Source organism: Procambarus clarkii, unplaced genomic scaffold, assembly GCF_040958095.1.
Source record: "Procambarus clarkii isolate CNS0578487 unplaced genomic scaffold, FALCON_Pclarkii_2.0 HiC_scaffold_112, whole genome shotgun sequence".
NCBI classification, from domain to species: domain Eukaryota; kingdom Metazoa; phylum Arthropoda; class Malacostraca; order Decapoda; family Cambaridae; genus Procambarus; species Procambarus clarkii.
In genome coordinates this window covers 2439102-2445101 of record NW_027189145.1, presented here as the reverse complement: position 1 = coordinate 2445101, position 6000 = coordinate 2439102, and positions in this window count along the sequence as shown.

Sequence of the window (6000 nt, the reverse complement as noted above, 5' to 3'; positions counted from 1 at the left end):
AAAAAAAAAAAATGAAAATTTTTGAAAAACAACAAATTTCAAAAAGGTTCGTGCGGTGTTCGGCAGGTAAACTGCTCCATGTTTCTTAAATAAAAAAATAAAAAATTAAAAAAAATGAAAAATTTTGAAAAACAGAACAAATGCCATAAAGATGCGTTCAGTCTTTGTTGGGTAGGCTGCTCCATTATTGAGACGTAAATGAAAAATGCAAAACAAATGGAACACATTTGAAACAGAAAAATTGCTATAATGGGGCAGCCTACCTGATAAACATTGAATGAACCTTTATGGCATTTGTCCATTTTCCAAATTGTTTCAACCTTTTTTTATTTATTTTTTTTTTATTTAAGAAACATGGGGCAGCCTACCTGCCGAACACCAAACGAACCTTTTGCTATAAGACAAATAAAAAAAAATATTGAACAAATTTGAAGAAAGAAAAATGTCCTAAAGGTTTGTTCAGTGTATGTAAGGTAGGCTGCTCCATTATTTAAAACATCGAATATCATAATGATGTTTTTCAGTGGTAGAATGGATTAATTTGATTTCCATTATTGTCAATGGGGACATTCGTTTTGTATGACGTCCGTTTCACATGATGATCACAGAGCCGGAACGGATTAAATTCTTTATTCAAGGTTCCACTGTACTTACCTACCCTCTCTGCCCACCCTGACACCCACCACCTTAGTCTACCATCAGCCACCCACCACCTTAGTCTACCATGTCACTCACCTCCTTAGTCTACCATCAGCCACCCACCACCTTAGTTTACCATCAGCCACCCACCACCTTAGTCTACCATCAGTCACCCACCACCATAGTCTACCATCAGCCACCCACCACCATAGTCTACCATCAGCCACCCACCACCTTAGTCTACCATCAGCCACCCACCACCATAGTCTACCATCAGTCACCCACCACCATAGTTTACAATCTGCCACCTGCTCGGTCTTCTGCCGACACATCCACCCACTCTGCCCTCTCTGCCAACCATCTCAGTACTGCCCGCCTGCACACACTGACACCTGCCCGACCACTGCTGCCTGCCTATCCACCCATATTGCCACCCGCCCTGCTACTCATCCATCCACTCACTCTCACCTGCCCACCCACTCGTCCTCCATGTGTTCTTTCCTTACATGATTCTAGGGCTGGTGTTTCTGAAAGATTTTCTTTCCTGTCCCCCAGCCTCCTCGTCCCACTCACCTGCCATCCACTTAGTCCCCCCACCATCCATCCCTCCATACAGTTCCCCCCCACCATCCATCCCTCCATACAGTTCCCCCCACCATCCATTCCTCCATCCAGTTCCCCCCACCATCCATCCCTCCATACAGTTCCCCCCACCATCCATCCCTCCATACAGTTCCCCCCACCATCCATTCCTCCATCCAGTTCCCCCCACCATCCATCACTTCATACAGTTCCCCCCACCATCCATCCCTCCATCCAGTTCCCCCCACCATCCATCCCTCCATACAGTTCCCCCCACCATCCATCCCTCCATACAGTTCCCCCCACCATCCATCCCTCCATACAGTTCCCCCCACCATCCATCCCTCCATACAGTTCCCCCCACCATCCATCCCTCCATACAGTTCCCCCCACCATCCATCCCTCCATACAGTTCCCCCCCCCACCATCCATCCCTCCATACAGTTCCCCCCCCACCATCCATCCCTCCATACAGTTCCCCCCACCATCCATCCATCCATACAGTTCCCCCCACCATCCATCCCTCCATACAGTTCCCCCCCACCATCCATCCATCCATAGAGTTCCCCCCCACCATCCATCCATCCATAGAGTTCCCCCCACCATCCATCCATCCATACAGTTCCCCCCCACCATCCATCCATCCATCCAGTTCCATCCATCCATCCATACAGTTCCCCCCACCATCCATCCCTCCATACAGTTCCCCCCACCATCCATCCATCCATCCAGTTCCCCCCACCATCCATCCATCCATCCATCCATACAGTTCCCCCCACCATCCATCCCTCCATACAGTTCCCCCCCACCATCCATCCATACAGTTCCCCCCCACCATCCATCAATCCATCCAGTTCCCCTCACCATCCATCCCTCCATCCAGTTCCCCCCACCATCCATCCATCTGGTTCCCCCCACCATCCATCCAGTTCCCCCCCCATCCATCCATCCATCCAGTTCCCCTCACCATCCATCCCTCCCCACCATCCATCCATCCAGTTCCACCCACCATCTATCCCAACAGTTCCCCACCACCATCCATCCATCCATCCAGTTCCCGCCACCACCATCCCTCCATCCAGTTCCCCCCACCACCATCCCTCCATCCAGTTCCCCCCACCATCCATCCATACAGTTCCCCCCGACCATCCATCCATCCATCCAGTTCCCCCCCACCATCCATCCCTCCATCCAGTTCCCCCCACCATACATCCATCCAGTTCCCCCCCACCATCCATCCATCCAGTTCCCCCCCACCATCCATCCAGTTCCCCTCACCATCCATCCCTCCATCCAGTTCCCCTCACCATCCATCCCTCCATCCAGTTCCCCCCACCATCCATCCATCCAGTTCCCCCCACCATCCATCCCTCCATACAGTTCCCCCCACCATCCATCCATCCATCCAGTCCCCCCACCATCCATCCCTCCATCCAGTTCCCCCCACCATCCATCCATCCAGTTCCCCCCCACCATCCATCCATCCAGTTCCCCCCCACCATCCATCCATCCATCCAGTTCCCCTCACCATCCATCCCTCCATACAGTTCCCCCCACCATCCATCCCTCCATACAGTTCCCCCCACCATCCATCCCTCCATACAGTTCCTCCCCACCATCCATCCTTCCATACAGTTCCCCCACCATCCATCCATCCATCCAGTTCCCCTCACCATCCATCCCTCCATACAGTTCCCCCCACCATCCATCCCTCCATACAGTTCCCCCCACCATCCATCCCTCCATACAGTTCCCCCCACCATCCATCCATCCATCCAGTCCCCCCACCATCCATCCCTCCATCCAGTTCCCCCCACCATCCATCCAGTTCCCCCCCACCATCCCTCTATACAGTTCCCCCCACCATCCCTCCATACAGTTCCCCCCCATCATCCATCCATCCATCCAGTTCCCCCCACCATCCATCCATCCATACAGTTCCCCCCACCATCCATCCCTCCATACAGTTCCCCCCACCATCCATCCCTCCATACAGTTCCCCCCACCATCCATCCCTCCATACAGTTCCCCCCCACCATCCATCCCTCCATACAGTTCCCCCCACCATCCCTCCATACAGTTCCCCCCACCATCCATCACTCCATACAGTTCCCCCCACATCCATCACTCCATACAGTTCCCACCCACCATCCATCCCTCCATACAGTTCCCCCCACCATCCCTCCATACAGTTCCCCCCACCATCCATCACTCCATACAGTTCCCCCCACATCCATCACTCCATACAGTTCCCCCCACCATCCATCCATCCATCCATACAGTTCCCCCACCATCCATCCATCCATACAGTTCCCCCCACCATCCATCCCTCCATACAGTTCCCCCCACCATCCCTCCCTCCATACAGTTCCCCCCATCATCCCTCCCTCCATACAGTTCCCCCCACCATCCATCCATCCATACAGTTTCCCCCCAACCATCCCTCCATCCAGTTCCCCCCACCATCCATCCATCCATCCATACAGTTCCCCCACCATCCATCCATCCATACAGTTCCCCCCACCATCCATCCCTCCATACAGTTCCCCCCACCATCCCTCCCTCCATACAGTTCCCCCCACCATCCATCCATCCATACAGTTCCCCCCACCATCCATCCATCCATCCAGTTCCATCCATCCATCCATACAGTTCCCCCCCACCATCCATCCCTCCATACAGTTCCCCCCACCATCCATCCCTCCATACAGTTCCCCCCCACCATCCATCCCTCCATACAGTTCCCCCCACCATCCATCCATCCATCCAGTTCCCCCCACCATCCATCCATCCATCCATCCAGTTCCCCCCACCATCCATCCATCCATACAGTTCCCCCCACCATCCATCACTCCATACAGTTCCCCCCACCATCCATCCCTCCATACAGTTCCCCCCCCACCATCCATCCATCCATCCATACAGTTCCCCCCCACCATCCATCCATCCATCCAGTTCCCCTCACCATCCATCCCTCCATACAGTTCCCCCCCACCATCCATCCATCCAGTTCCCCCCACCATCCATCCATCCAGTTCCCCCCCACCATCCATCCATCCAGTTCCCCCCCACCATCCATCCATCCATCCAGTTCCCCTCACCATCCATCCCTCCATCCAGTTCCCCCCACCATCCATCCATCCATCCAGTTCCCCTCACCATCCATCCCTCCATACAGTTCCCCCCACCATCCATCCAGTCCCCCCACCATCCATCCCTCCATCCAGTTCCCCCACCATCCATCCATACAGTTCCCCCCCACCATCCATCCATCCATCCATCCAGTTCCCCTCACCATCCATCCCTCCATCCAGTTCCCCCCACCATCCATCCATCCGGTTCCCCCCACCATCCATCCATCCAGTTCCCCCCCACCATCCATCCATCCAGTTCCCCCCCACCATCCATCCAGTCCCCCCACCATCCATCCCTCCATCCAGTTCCCCCCACCATCCATCCATACAGTTCCCCCCACCATCCATCCATCCATCCAGTTCCCCTCACCATCCATCCCTCCATCCAGTTCCCCTCACTATCCATCCATCCAGTTCCCCCCCACCATCCATCCATCCATCCAGTCCCCCCACCATCCATCCATCCATCCAGTTCCCCCCCACCATCCATCCCTCCATACAGTTCCCCCACCATCCATCCCTCCATACAGTTCCCCCACCATCCATCCCTCCATACAGTTCCCCCCACCATCCATCCCTCCATACAGTTCCCCCCACCATCCATCCCTCCATACAGTTCCCCCCATCATCCATCCCTCCATACAGTCCCCCCCACCATCCATCCATCCAGTTCCATCCACCATCTATCCCAACAGTTCCCCCCCACCATCCATCCCTCCATACAGTTCCCCCCACCATCCATCCATCCATACAGTTCCCCCACCATCCATCCATACAGTTCCACCCACCATCTATCCCAACAGTTCCCCCCACCATCCATCCCTCCATACTTTCCCCCCAACCATCCATCCATCCATCCAGTTCCTCCCCCGCCATCCATCCAGTTCCCCCCACCATCCATCCCTCCATACAGTTCCCCCCACCATCCATCCATCCAGTTCCCCCCACCATCCATCCAGTTCCCCCCACCATCCATCCCCCCATACAGTTCCCCCCACCATCCATCCCTCCATACAGTTCCCCCCACCATCCATCCCTCCATACAGTTCCCCCAACCATCCATCCCTCCATACAGTTCCCCCCCACCATCCCTCCATACAGTTCCCCCCCACCATCCATCCCTCCATACAGTTCCCCCCACCGTCCATCCCTTCGTACAGTTCCCCCACCATCCATCCATACAGTTCCACCCACCATCTATCCCAACAGTTCCCCCCACCATCCATCCCTCCATACTTTCCCCCCAACCATCCATCCATCCATCCAGTTCCTCCCCCGCCATCCATCCAGTTCCCCCCACCATCCATCCCTCCATACAGTTCCCCCCACCATCCATCCCTCCATACAGTTCCCCCCACCATCCATCCATCCAGTTCCCCCCACCATCCATCCAGTTCCCCCCACCATCCATCCCCCCATACAGTTCCCCCCACCATCCATCCCTCCATACAGTTCCCCCCACCATCCATCCCTCCATACAGTTCCCCCAACCATCCATCCCTCCATACAGTTCCCCCCCACCATCCCTCCATACAGTTCCCCCCCACCATCCATCCCTCCATACAGTTCCCCCCACCGTCCATCCCTTCGTACAGTTCCCCCCACCATCCATCCCTCCATACAGTTCCCCCCACTGTCCATCCCT